The sequence below is a fragment of the Castor canadensis genome, chromosome 5, assembly GCF_047511655.1.
Source record: "Castor canadensis chromosome 5, mCasCan1.hap1v2, whole genome shotgun sequence".
In the NCBI taxonomy this organism is placed as follows: Eukaryota; Metazoa; Chordata; class Mammalia; order Rodentia; family Castoridae; genus Castor; species Castor canadensis.
In genome coordinates, this window is record NC_133390.1 from 48,806,204 (window position 1) to 48,818,835 (window position 12,632).

General features: G+C 38.1%; 1 protein-coding gene across 3 annotated transcripts in view; it reads left to right on the forward strand.

Annotated features, from left to right (window-relative positions):
• The first annotated feature begins 309 nt into the window (after positions 1 to 309).
• Positions 310 to 12,632, forward strand: part of Col8a1 (collagen type VIII alpha 1 chain) — a 543,304-nt gene continuing 530,981 nt past the window's right edge. Inside the window, exon 1 of one of the 3 annotated variants that reach the window (XM_074072970.1) lies at positions 310 to 719. The gene's annotated coding sequence lies outside the window, so the exon portion shown is untranslated. The remainder of the gene's footprint in view (positions 720 to 12,632) is intronic. The other 2 variants (XM_020157593.2, XM_074072969.1) reach the window with 2 other exon arrangements.

The window sequence follows — 12,632 nt, forward strand, 5'->3', positions numbered from 1 at the left end:
GCGGTGAGCGACGGGGCGGGATTTAGCAGCCCTGGGCAGAGCGCAGGCTGCGGGAGAGAGCGGGGGCCCGCGCCGTTGCCAGGTCCCGGCGCGCAGCACACTGGTTGTGCCACTCGGATGCCCGGCTTCCTCTTCTTTGCTTCCCTGGGTGAGCCCTTCAGCTCTCCCGAACCGTTATTTAGCTTCTCCAATGTTCAGAAAACAGTTTAGCTATAACAGTCACCCACAACTCCCCCCCAAAAAAACAATGTCATAAAAACCGGGAAATCATTCTTTTCTTCCAGATCCTGTGCCTCTGTGTCTGTCTCTCCCTCCTTATTCTATCACGTCCATATTTTTTTCTCCCCCTCTGCCCTCTCCCTTTATTTCCTCCCCAACCTTTCCCCATCTGTGGTGTGGAACCCTTTCTCCCTCCCCGGTTTCCACTCCTCCCTCCACTGCCTCCCCACCGCCCCCCGCCACACACACATCCCTGCTCTCCTCCCTCCTGCAGTCTGCCGGCTCTGCCCTCTCCGCCCCTCCCCAGAGAAGTGTCCAGCTCCTCCTGGGGCTGCCCGCACACCGCCCGGCCGCTCCTTCCCTGCCCACCTACTATGAGGAGCGGCTCCTCCCACCTGCGCATAAAAGCCAACTGCATGTTACCAGCAGCGGATCAGAGCCCTTCCCTGGTCCTCTCCGTGGGAGCCCGCGAGCCGTCTCCCTGATCTTACGTGCTCAAGGTAAGGTAACACTTGTGCAGGCAGTTGACCTACTGTGGGTTGCTGCAGGGGATAAGGCGCGTCTGGTCAACGACCTTGCTGTTAGAGTGGATTCTTATAGATGTATAAGATGCCCTAACAGCTGCTAGTTCCGTAAGTAGCAACCGGCTTGAAAATAACCTTCTGTTTGAATAGTAAAATTAAAACTCCTTTTTTGGCAGCAACGACAGCATAAATATTACAAAAACCTTTTCTCTTTTTAAATCACTTTTCTTTCCTCCTTTTTCTGACTATTGCTGAGGTTAAAATGTATCTCTTTAGAGTATTATACTGACGTTTTTCATTGTAAATACTTCATTTATCAGTAGGGGCAAAGAAAACTTTGTCCCATTGTCAAAAAATGTACTTTAAAAGAACACAATTAGCTTCCTAAAAATAGCAGAGTCAAAAGATCTGCTAATAGTTTTGTAGTGTTTTCCAAACCCCCATAACAGCTTCTGTGAGTCCTTTAAAAAATATCTTTCCAGGTTTAAGCACTTGGAAAAAATGATGTGAACGGGTGCCCTTTGCACAGGGACAGTAGTCAAGTGGCTGGTAGATAGGAAAGAACAAATCCAAATTTACAAGCTGCAGCAGGATGAGCTCTTACAAAGCTATCTTTTCACAATGTTCTAAAGTGAGAATTGTGTTGGGGCAAAGAAAGTGTATAAAATAACTTCATGAACTTTTACACACCACACACCTAAACATAAAGCATTTCAATATGTTTCATAGTAACAGAAAAACACAATACTTTTGTGTACGCCAGACTGTCATCAGCTAGAAGGGATTCTTTTGAAGTTTTAATCCTCCTAGCTATCCCCTGTTAGTTCATGTAACAAATGACTATCTAGCTTAGTTCTCCCAGAGCTGCCCAGTGGTTAAGCTACCTTTTTGGGGAAAAAAAAAAAAAACTGTTCTTCTTCCTGAGGTAGAACTAGTATTGTGCACCTGCAAGAGGAAAAACATATTCCACCACTACTTCTGTAAAACCAGACTCTTGGTCCATGAAGTTTGCCATCAAAATCTGTGGGTTGTGTGGGATGAAACTCTGTCATGTGGGAGAAAAACCCTCTTCAAATATTTCTTTTGGGGAATTGCATAAGACCGCTTTGAGGAGGCAAACTGAAGCTGCCATTCAGGAAACCAAACCACTGTTTTAGCCCTTAAGGTTCTTAAAGGAAGGAAAACCGCTCACTTTTTCTTTTATGTTTGTTGGTTTTATATTGTTTTACATGGGAAGGGAAAAAATCACTGAAGGTGTGAAAAATTCTCCCCTATTAAAGAAATTAGAATAATTAGAAATTTAACTAAAAGTCCTTCAAACTATTTCACCTATCAAAAGAAATAGTGAAGGTAATTAAAAATTCTGTTTAGAATAGAAGAGATACAATACTATTATTGAAATGAAAGAATTATATGTAAAGCATTCTGTCTTGTTAAATTTTTTTCCATTGGAAAACATTATTACAAGGAGTGTGGTTTCCTTTAAGAAAATGATATGAAATTACTATTGGCCAAGAAAATATGTGACCTGCACATGTTAAAATACCTTTTATCTTGAGCCACAGTACAGACTGCTTGCTTCACATCTGATGGAAGTGGGTAATCAACCATGACAAGAACACAGGTATGGGACAAGGCCAAACCATGTGTATGGTACGTCCAAGTTAATTCTTTCTTTATGGTAGTGCCTGATTCCTTCCTATCATCACAAGGGTGAAAATACACTGCTTCATTCACAAGATCTCCATGAGGGGGAAATGCTCCCAGTGCAAAAGAGCTCCATTATTCCTAAATTTGGGGAGGAAAAGTGTTCTCTGAGGGTTTGCTTCTGCTTTTCCTAGCAGTTTTATAACCTGACCAGCTATGAAGAGTTGAGCAGTAACTGCCTTCCCTATGCGCTATGAGGCTCAACTTCCTAAACAACTGGATGAGATCATCTTAGATTGCTCATGACCTAACCTTCCCAGGGGGCATTACCAATCAAAGCGATTCTTTCTACGGACTATATATCAGGCAAGATGGTGGTTCCCTTCTTAAGTTTTTAGAATAATCAGTGGTGAGGTTTGATGTAGTTACCCCAATATTGTTCCTTCTGTACAGAATGTTAGTATAGCCTAAGTCTCCTCTTTTTCCATTATATGATCCTGAATCAGATTCATGGCATACTATCAACACCATTGCAATAGGCTTTGAATAACTTCTTAATGTTTCTCAAAAAGGAAATGGTGAGTGGTTGCCTCTTTCACTAGACACATGGGGAGGGTGGTGCCCTGTTGATTTTGAGGACCTGCCTAGAGAACACTTTCCAGATTTTTTACCACTGTTAAAATTACAAAATGGTATATTCTCCATGATCAGAAAGCATATCCTATTTTATTTCCATTTGCAAAAAAGAAGTCAAGGATGGGAGGATGAGAATGAAAAAGGAATTGAGAAGGAAGTTGAGGGGAATCACAGAAGTGCCCTAGGAGAAGAGAAAGATCAAGGTCTCTGTTATAAAATATGACCTCTTGCTTTCTCATTTCTGTGGAGTCTGAGGTGCTAGAAAAGAGCAAAACTCCACACTTGCTCTTGTTTTTTTTTTTATTTATTTGTCTTTGTTTTCTAATTAATGAGAGTATTGTCACTAGTAAATTAAGAACCACCTCTGCTGTCTTCATTAGTTCTCCTTTTCTAACAGAAAAGAACAGCTGATTCCTAAAGACCAAAATGACTTCAGGTCTGCCCCACATTAAAACCCACAGGAATCTGTCAGTTATAATTTTAAAAGCTATATTATAGATGTGCCCCCCCCCCAAAAAAAAGCATATTTTTAACTAACAGATAAGTCACATCAACAAAACCAAACCTAACACTCCTGATGGGTACAATGTTGGGTGAGTATTTTAAAACTTAGAAGCAGAAATTTCTTCCTTCTCCTCCATGGTCACCCACCCTGGGATTGCAATTTGCAGAGTAATTAAGACAAAACTATGATTTTCAATTTCTGCATCTCCTACTACCCTCCTGAGAAACAGGTCTCTCTTCATGCCTCCACTTTCTTCTCTTCAACCAGTCCCTGTCCTCCCCCACCCCCTGCATACACACACCACAACGTACATGGGCATAATTTAAAGAATTTAAGGATCTTGAGATTTGAGAGCAGTCTTGTGAGTGAGAGATCCACTGTTCTAACTACTGAGAACAAAAGAAGAGGAAAGGAAGATGTTAAGGGACAATGAATAATGCCTCTTGGAATTTAGAGAATCTTTCTCTTAGTGTTATTTGAAAAGGATCTCTCACTACCTAAAAGATCTAGAAATTAAAATGAAAGAAAAGACCTGATCACAAGTTGTACTTGTGTATGAAAATGGAAAAATGAGACCCATTGAAACTATCCTGAGAAGGGGGATAAAGGAAAATGATGAAGGGAGTGAATTTAGCTAAGATATACTGTAAGTACTTTTGTAAATGTGACAATGCACCCCCAGTGCAACAATAATATGATAATAAAAATAATTTTTTTAATGTTGTTACAAAATGCTAAGGATATATTGAAAAAGATCTTCCAGTCATTAATAGCAGCCCATAGTACTAAATTATAGTATTGCTAAACTCCCCCTTTTCTAGAGAGATGAGATGTAGAGTGGGAGAGAATTAATCACATTTCAACACCAAGAGAGAGAAACTGCTAGTTCAGAGATTTCAGAATGGCTTCAGTAACTGCTGTTTGAGGAAGGAAGTTCCTTGCAGTCTTTCCTCAAGCAAGTAGATTTGTAGAAAGAAATTGAAAGGAGTCAAAGGAGGTTGGAATGTCTACAATCAGGAAGACTTGTGTACTCAAATCCAGGAAGCCAATGAAATTGCATCATATTAAATTGAAGTGAATAAAACAAAAATGTTCCCCAAAACTAATCATAAAATCAACTAAAATAACAATGAATTCTAATTTCTCAATGTTGCATAAGAGCAAAAGCAAAAAACTGAAGTTGATTGAGAAAGTACTGAAATACTTCGATGATTCACCTTGAGTGTCTTATAGTTATTTGGTACTCACTTCCATTGTCCTTCCTATAAAAGTAAAACTGGCCCTTGTCTCCTGCACAACCTTTTCAGTCTCTGCCACTGCCTTTGGTTTTTTTCCAGTAGAAGAAATCTCTTCCATTCTTGTAGATCAAGTTTTTGGAGGAGCACTCATACTTGTGGCTTTTCTCACTACCAGAAATCTCCTCATACTTCTCACAAATAGGATATAAATTTTCACCCCATCAAATTAAAAAGTTTCACATTTTTCTAAACCCTAATTCAAATGTCTAGAAGAAAGGCATTTAAAATTTTTCCTTCCTCTGGTAAATTCTCTGAGATGAGGTTTCTAAGCATTTTTTATTTAGCCAGTATCTGTTCTAACTTCCTGAGGATTAAGAAGAACTTTAAAAATCCAAAATATAAATGCTGGGAGGGATTGTGAATCTAATTTTAAATAAAAGTTCATTTTACAGACATAAAAATTCAGAAAGGTTGATATCTTTTCCAAGGTTACCCAAGTGGGTGTAGTGCATCCAAGACTGGGTAGCCAAAGTCTTCAGTCAGTACTTGATCTTGAGTAACTGTGATGTGTCTCTGCACCCAAAGTGAATTTAAGGTGTCTCAGGCATTGCTGAACATTCTGTAGGAACTTTACATGTAGGGGTTCTCAGAAACCATGGTTGGGTAGAGATTTGGGTTTCAACTATAGCTCTATGACAGAATGTCTAAGAAGCATTTAATCAAGTACTTGTGAAGAATAAAATCACTAATCATGACCATCACAAAAACCTTGCATGTTTTTCACCATCCAAGCACCTGATACAAAATAGGTGCTGGGTAAATCTGGGTTGAGTGGAAAAGAAAAAAATTTTTTTAATTGCCAAGTATAAACTACCCATTTTTCTTAACTCCTTTCATAAAAGTTCCTATAAGAAGTCTTTCAGGGACATTGAGGTACTCAAATCTCAAGCATATCAAGTTTAAGATTCCCTCACTTTTAGAAGTATAAGAGAGGTAATTTAGCCTCGTTAATGGCTAGGCCAGTTCCCTCTCTGCAGTACTCCTATTAATCCTTCCTACCTTTACCTGTGTTCCAGAAATTACACTCTTTTTTGCAACATGCTTAAGATCTAGTTCCAATATTTATGTGGCAAAACAAATACCTTAACATATTTGATTCACAGTGTAATCTTCCTCCCTCTCTCTCCCAGCAACGTGCTGCAATTTAACCACTTCGTACCTTCCCAAGTCTTTAAGGAAGGGGAAAATGCACATAATAGATAATCAAAGAAAACACTGAGGGACATGCTGGTTGGGGGTGTGAGCATGAGATGTGTTATGACAGAGGGGAGGGTAATCAAGGAGCCAAGAGTGTAGAGGTGGGATGATACAACCCTGAGATTTCATACCTCTAAAACAGAAGACGGAGACTCCAGAAAAAAATTGAGGGGCTAGAGAAGGAATTCTTTTGATTGTCTGAACCCAGACTCTGTATTTGGGAGATGAACTCCTGTCTGTGTCAGTATTCTTGAAGTATAGCACCTGGATCACACTGGTGAATGATTTATAAGCCTTACCTCTAATTAAAACTCCTCTTTGTACTTGACTGGACTTTACAGAGAAAAAAGTCTCATTTCACCTGACTTTAGAATTGATTTTGACCCAGTATAATAACTTCATGAATGTCAAGACATCAAAATGTTCTATGCTGAGATAACAGCACAATTATTAGTAACACACAAAGTTACTCCACCATAGAACATGATGAAGGTAGAAAAGAATATTCTTGCATCATTTCTGGAAACAATTTACCCTTAATAAGTGAACAGATGTTACCTCAGACCCTTCTTCACTTTCCTCTAAAGTATGCTTGACAATTATTTGCATACTTTGAAACAGTAATTATATTTCTGAAATTGATTTATTGTATGTTGAAATTTACATAGTCTATGACTAAGTTTAAGCATCATTGTGAAAGCATTCTTTTAAGTCTTTCTTGAAGGCTGCCTCTCCTGCACTCTCCATTGATAGGTTTACATCACAGGATATTTAGGCTTTGGATCACGGGTGCGCTCAGGGAAAAGATAATCACTTCATACACTACCTCTCCAACTCTAACTGAATAGCCTGTGTGTGGTACCAGCTGTTGGCTTCTCCAGGCAATAGCATGTATACAGCCTATTGTTAGGTAGATAAAACAGCTACTTTTCTGGAAGTTTGAGCAAATGTCCTTCATAATTCATACTTTGTGTACTTGGCTAACTAGGGCTGATTCATGCAAAATTTTTGCTACCTGGCAGTAGAAGTATTAAGTCACAGATGCCTTCAGTTCAAATAGGAAGATTTCACATCTTAGGTGCTGGCTGAAGAGCATGTTGATGAGGCAGCTGAGACACATTTTGCCAGCCTTCATCCCTTTATTATTATGTGCCTCCAATTAGCATGCCATACACACTCTAACAATAAAGCTAAACTTTGTTCATAAATTCAAAGTGATAGCTATACATTACTGTATTTCTTCAACAAGCTCTTCTTAGTGATGGCCTAGAGTCTTAAAGTCTAGGAGTCATGTCGTTCATCATTGTAACCAATCCAAACAAAGTACCTCTTCTTAAAAGGTGGACATAAGGCCAAGAAGTACATGAAAGGAGACACTAGGTGGAGCTAAGAACTTGTGACAGGTAGCCAAGATTGTTGAGACTGGAAGAATGAGGGAAGAAAATGGATCTTTAGCAACATATGCTATTGGATCTACAATTCCTAATTTATAAATGAAATCTAGTCTCTCTTCCAGCTTCCCAATTTGAGTGGGGAGGGAGTGTTCACCAGTAGAGGGAGGCAGGGGGCTGAGTGTCTCAGAATAGAAACCAGACCTATTGCCCAAGGGAACCTTTAGATTTGAGTTTTCTGATAAAAAGCAGAATTAGGTGTCCATTGTAACCAGTGGCTAGCGTTCCTCACATTGTTAGTTTTTTTTATCCTAATTTAAGCCTCTAAGAATAAATCACCCACATTTAAGCAATGCCAGAAATGTCTGGACTTGCAGAAGTTTATTTGAAAGAAAACCAAAGCAATCTTAGAAAATGTTCTTTCCAACACTACCACCAGCTAAGACTGAATCTAAATGCTCCATTCAGTAATAAACAAATTCTGGCAGCTGGGGGTCAATGAGAGGCAAACACAGAGAGTGTGGAAGATCTGCCATGACTAGATCCTCCTTGTCAGCAGTACAGGGAAAAGCGATCTGGGAGAGAGGAGACCACAAAAATGGGTCAGACAAGCTTCTCCAACCAAGATGGCCCAGAACCTGCTTCCCTGGATCTGGGTCTCCACAGAGAGCAGCCAGGGCCTTGCCTAGACCAAAGCGAATACCTTTCTGTTGAACATTTCCATTGCACAGCTGTGTAGGAATGACTTGTTAAGACTTGAGACACTTGCATAATTCAGAACCCTTTAGGGAATAGAGATCAATTAGGACCATAAAAAATCCTTGGCACACCAGAGAAGGGCTGCTTGCTTTGTAAAACTTATGACATTTGCAGCAAAACAGAGCAATCCTCTCTCTAAAGCTCTGTCTGATGTCAATAGAGAGGAAGCTACAAAATTGGTATGCATGTGGCCCGGGAATCCACCCTTCCAGAAAATCTTCAGTATTTTAATCTCAAAAACACCTTGACTCTCTCTGAGGCCTGGGGCAAGTCACTAATCATCTCAATGCCTTAATTTATTTATCTTAAAAAGAAGAACAATTCTCAAATAACCACTCTACCATCTCAAGAAACATGGGGTCCTGCCAAGTGTTTTACAGAATGATGCTTCATAAGTGTGCATTGTTACAGTTATTTATTTAGTATGCTAAATGGATTATACATACAACACCTGGGAATGGCTCATGGTATTTATACAGAACCAGTCAAAATGGTGTAAGGTTTCAAGTAGGCACATAACCTTCCAAGATGTAGCAAGAACATTTTTGTTTCTTGTTTCTTAAAAGGACAGACAAGGTCAAGGGTAAGTGGAAAGGAAAAAAAGAAACAAAAATTATGGCTTAAAGAGTCTCAAAAGGCCTCTCTGTTTACCAACCCATATTTTGACACCTGCCAAAGAGGAATTTCTCCGATCAAAAACTTCTATTTTAACTAAAGAAGGATGACTTTTATAGTATGTAAAATCTCTGCATCCATCTTCTTCTACACGTGTTAAAGTGCATTTCAAAACATGACTACCTGGGATATTAACAGGTGTTCGTGTTAATATCTGATGGCAGATCTCCCTTACCTGAGAGCATCTCTTGGGATTGGTATTCTAAGGGAACATCTTGGGAACAGTCTGGGAATCTTTTTGTACTTCGTTATTTCAAGATCTCTTCTGATAAGGTATTTTCAGTGCTGCTAGTTATTATGCAATAAACATTGGGTATTAGTATAGGGGATGTGCTTTGACAAACTGTAAAATAAGAAACAATATGATAGATTTCTAAACACAGGTTCTATGGTTAATTTCTGTATAATAGTACTAATAACAATAATAATAGCAGAAATTTCAGAATTATTATAATACTTATAATATTATAATATCTTAGCTCTCTCTCCCTCCTTCTTCCCCCCCTCCTTTGCTCTCTCCTTTTTACTCTCCCTCTCTTCCCTTCAATTTTCATTTATACAAAAAATAACAAACTCTTCAAAACATTGGACAGATTGAAATTGTCTCTTCTTTCTCAGTCTCTGGAAATTTTGTTATAGAGAAGTGGCCAGCAATGAGCAATACATTCAATAAACAAGAAGCTTAGATAATTCTGTGAACTAGCTCATCAGTTTCTGAGCTGACAATTCTGTTTTATCTTTAACATCATTTGTTAACTGAGATCATTAGCCAAATGTCTTAGTTGAGCATTTGGTTTCTCACTATCAGCAGAGAACTAATTTCAATAATAGAAGCATATTTACTGATATTCTGGTATAACTTACTACATCTGGGATTGTTGAGTTTATCTCTGACACCCTATAAATTTCACTATTTCTCTTATGGCTTTACTTTGAGAATTCTCTTTCTCCTTCAAAGTTAGCACCTAGAGGCCAGTATTCCAAAAGTGACAGAGCTGAGCACCCTTTCCATTAAGAAAATGAGTAGCTCATAGTTGTCTAAGAGAAAAGAGAGAAACTGAACCTCCTAATTTTAATAATTATAGTAATAGATTATATTAATTGCCTAACAGAACAAGGCATTGTGCTGGTCCCAGTATCTCTGTTCCTTATATTAACCCTAAAAAGAGGTTAATTTTAATCCCAGCTTAATCACAAGAAAAACAGCCTCCATTCAGTCAAGGTCACGCAACTTGCATAGGGTCACACAACTAGGAAGCAGCAGAGTCAGTATTTCCATCCAGATCATACTCAACCCATCCTCATCCTGTTTCTCTGTGCTGCCTCTCATGATGTCTTCTTTTATCACAAAAGGAGAGAAGAGAAAAAGACTCAATGTCCTGTGACAATGCCTCTGACTCATAAAGTGAGAGAATTCCAGTGGCTCTGTTCCTAAACACTGCTGACTGGCTTTGTTTCTTCTTTAATAATGTGATTTTTATTTCTTTTTCTTTTTTGTGTTTCTTTTCCTAAAAGAATGTTGTTGTTTTAGGGCCAAAAAAGTAAGGATTTTGTAATTAGAAAAGAAAAAGAAGAAGTAAAAACTATCCTTTCTCCCTGGAGTATTTTTTTTTTCTTAATTTTGAAAGATTTTCATCATGAACTCCCCATGTGATCACAGGATGCTTGGCAACAGTCTGGTAAGGAGAATGGTAGTCCAGCATATCATTTTTAAGGCAGTAGAAACTCCCATGATTGTATAAGAAACAGATTAGAACAAAGGCATTTATACATATTAAATAAGCTTGAGTCTGGCTCCCAGATTATTCTCTTTGGAGTTACTCTTACAATAATCCATGGCCAGATGGTGAAAGTCAAGACAATTTAATTTTTTCTCCTATTCATATAAATCACTGCGACAAATGTCTATGTTGGCTACATGTACTCTAACCAGCTTGCAGTTAGAGATAAGTATACCTTAAGCTCTTCCTTTGCGGTCCATCAAAGAGGAAATAGTCGTAGTTCTTTCCCTGTGGTGACATTCTACCAGACATGTTTTGCTTTTGTACTTGATTTTCCTTCTCTGAATCTAGTGTTTCTCACTAAATTCATTGGATTGATTTGTACTCCTCTTTCAAGATTCAAGTCAAGTATTTTCTCCTCTGTGCAGATATGCCACAGCCAGCCTGCCCAGCTGTCCTGTGCACCTCCATACTTCCTAGTATTCTGTACACAGTCTTGTTGTGATCGTTTGCACTCTGCAATTACATTGTCATGGTTCATGTATCTTTCTCTGTTGATGCATATAGTTCATTGCAGAAGGATTCATATCTTGCTTATCTCTGTATCTTCAATGGTTGGAACATGATAGAACTTAGCAAATTTAAAAGGGAAGAAAGAAAAAATAGGGATGGAGAATAAAGTGAATGACCAGACTCTAAATATACTTTTCCCTATCTTATAGATTATCCTAAGAAGACACAATTTAATCTAAATCATATTAGATTATATGATTTAGATGATATAATCAGAGTATTTCTAGACATGATAGAAACTGCTTCCTATTCTGCAAAGTTCCTTGACCAAAATGAATATCCTAGAAAGAATGACATTTCTGAATTTAGAATTCTGTGATTCGCTAGGGCTTTAGGAAATGACCAAGAACTAATCCTTGGCTTCCTTATGGTGTTCTGAAGGGACCACGAACTGTATCTCCCTATCGCCCCTTCTTCCCATCCTACAACATATACAACATAGTCTCTCTCTCTCTCTCTCTCTCTCTCTCTCTCTCTCTCTCTCTCTTACTTACTAGGCTTTGAATCAATACTGAAACCAATGATGAGACATAAACTCTTATGGACATGCTAATATTAAATATTGGACTCCTATATACCAAATTACACAAAGAAAAATTGTTTACTAGTGGTGCCATTGTTCCAGGACTGCCAATACCCTGCTCAAAAATATTCAATGACATAAATATAGAACAAACACCTTAACTTGATAGCCAAGTCCCTCAACTTGTCTCACTTAACTATCATTCCATCTGCATTCCCTTCAATTTTATAACAGGAATTTGACCTAAGCCAGATGGACTATTATTTTCCCAAATTTTCCTTTTTTCCCTTTACTAAAAATGTTCCCCCCTCTTTTTCACCTGTCAAGATAATCATAATTTCATGGTCTTATTAAAGCCTACCTACATATTGCAAGCTATGTTGATCCTTTCTTGTTCTCAAGTGACAGCTGCTGCAAATGTCAGTAACATGTTGCCTATTCACAGAGATGTCCAATAGAAGTTTCCTCAAGGATGAAAATCTATATCTGAACTGTCTAATATAGTAACCACTTGAAATGTGGCAAATGCAACAGAGGTACTGAATTATTTTACCTTAATCTCTTTCAATTGAAAGTTAAATAGCCACAAGTGGCTAATGGCTACTGTATCAGAAAACACAGAATATTTAATTTTCCATGAGCTGTGACTTATTGCTTGGTGAAAATAAAAATACTGAAAAAACTAAATAAGATGTGCTTTTTTTGTTCCCCCAATGATTATTTATGGCCATAGTGTTTATTAAATGTTGTATTCTATGCATTGCTTGATTGCTGGATATGCCTCTGTATATTATAATGAAGAATTCCCCTTTCCTCTACATGCACATATTATACAAATGATATTTACCTTATTTTTCTTAATTTTAATGGTTTAAAATCCCTCAGAATTTCACCATAATATTATTTGGGCCCATTATACAAACTGAATCAGATGTGGAATTATTTGAACTAAACCCTTGAATGA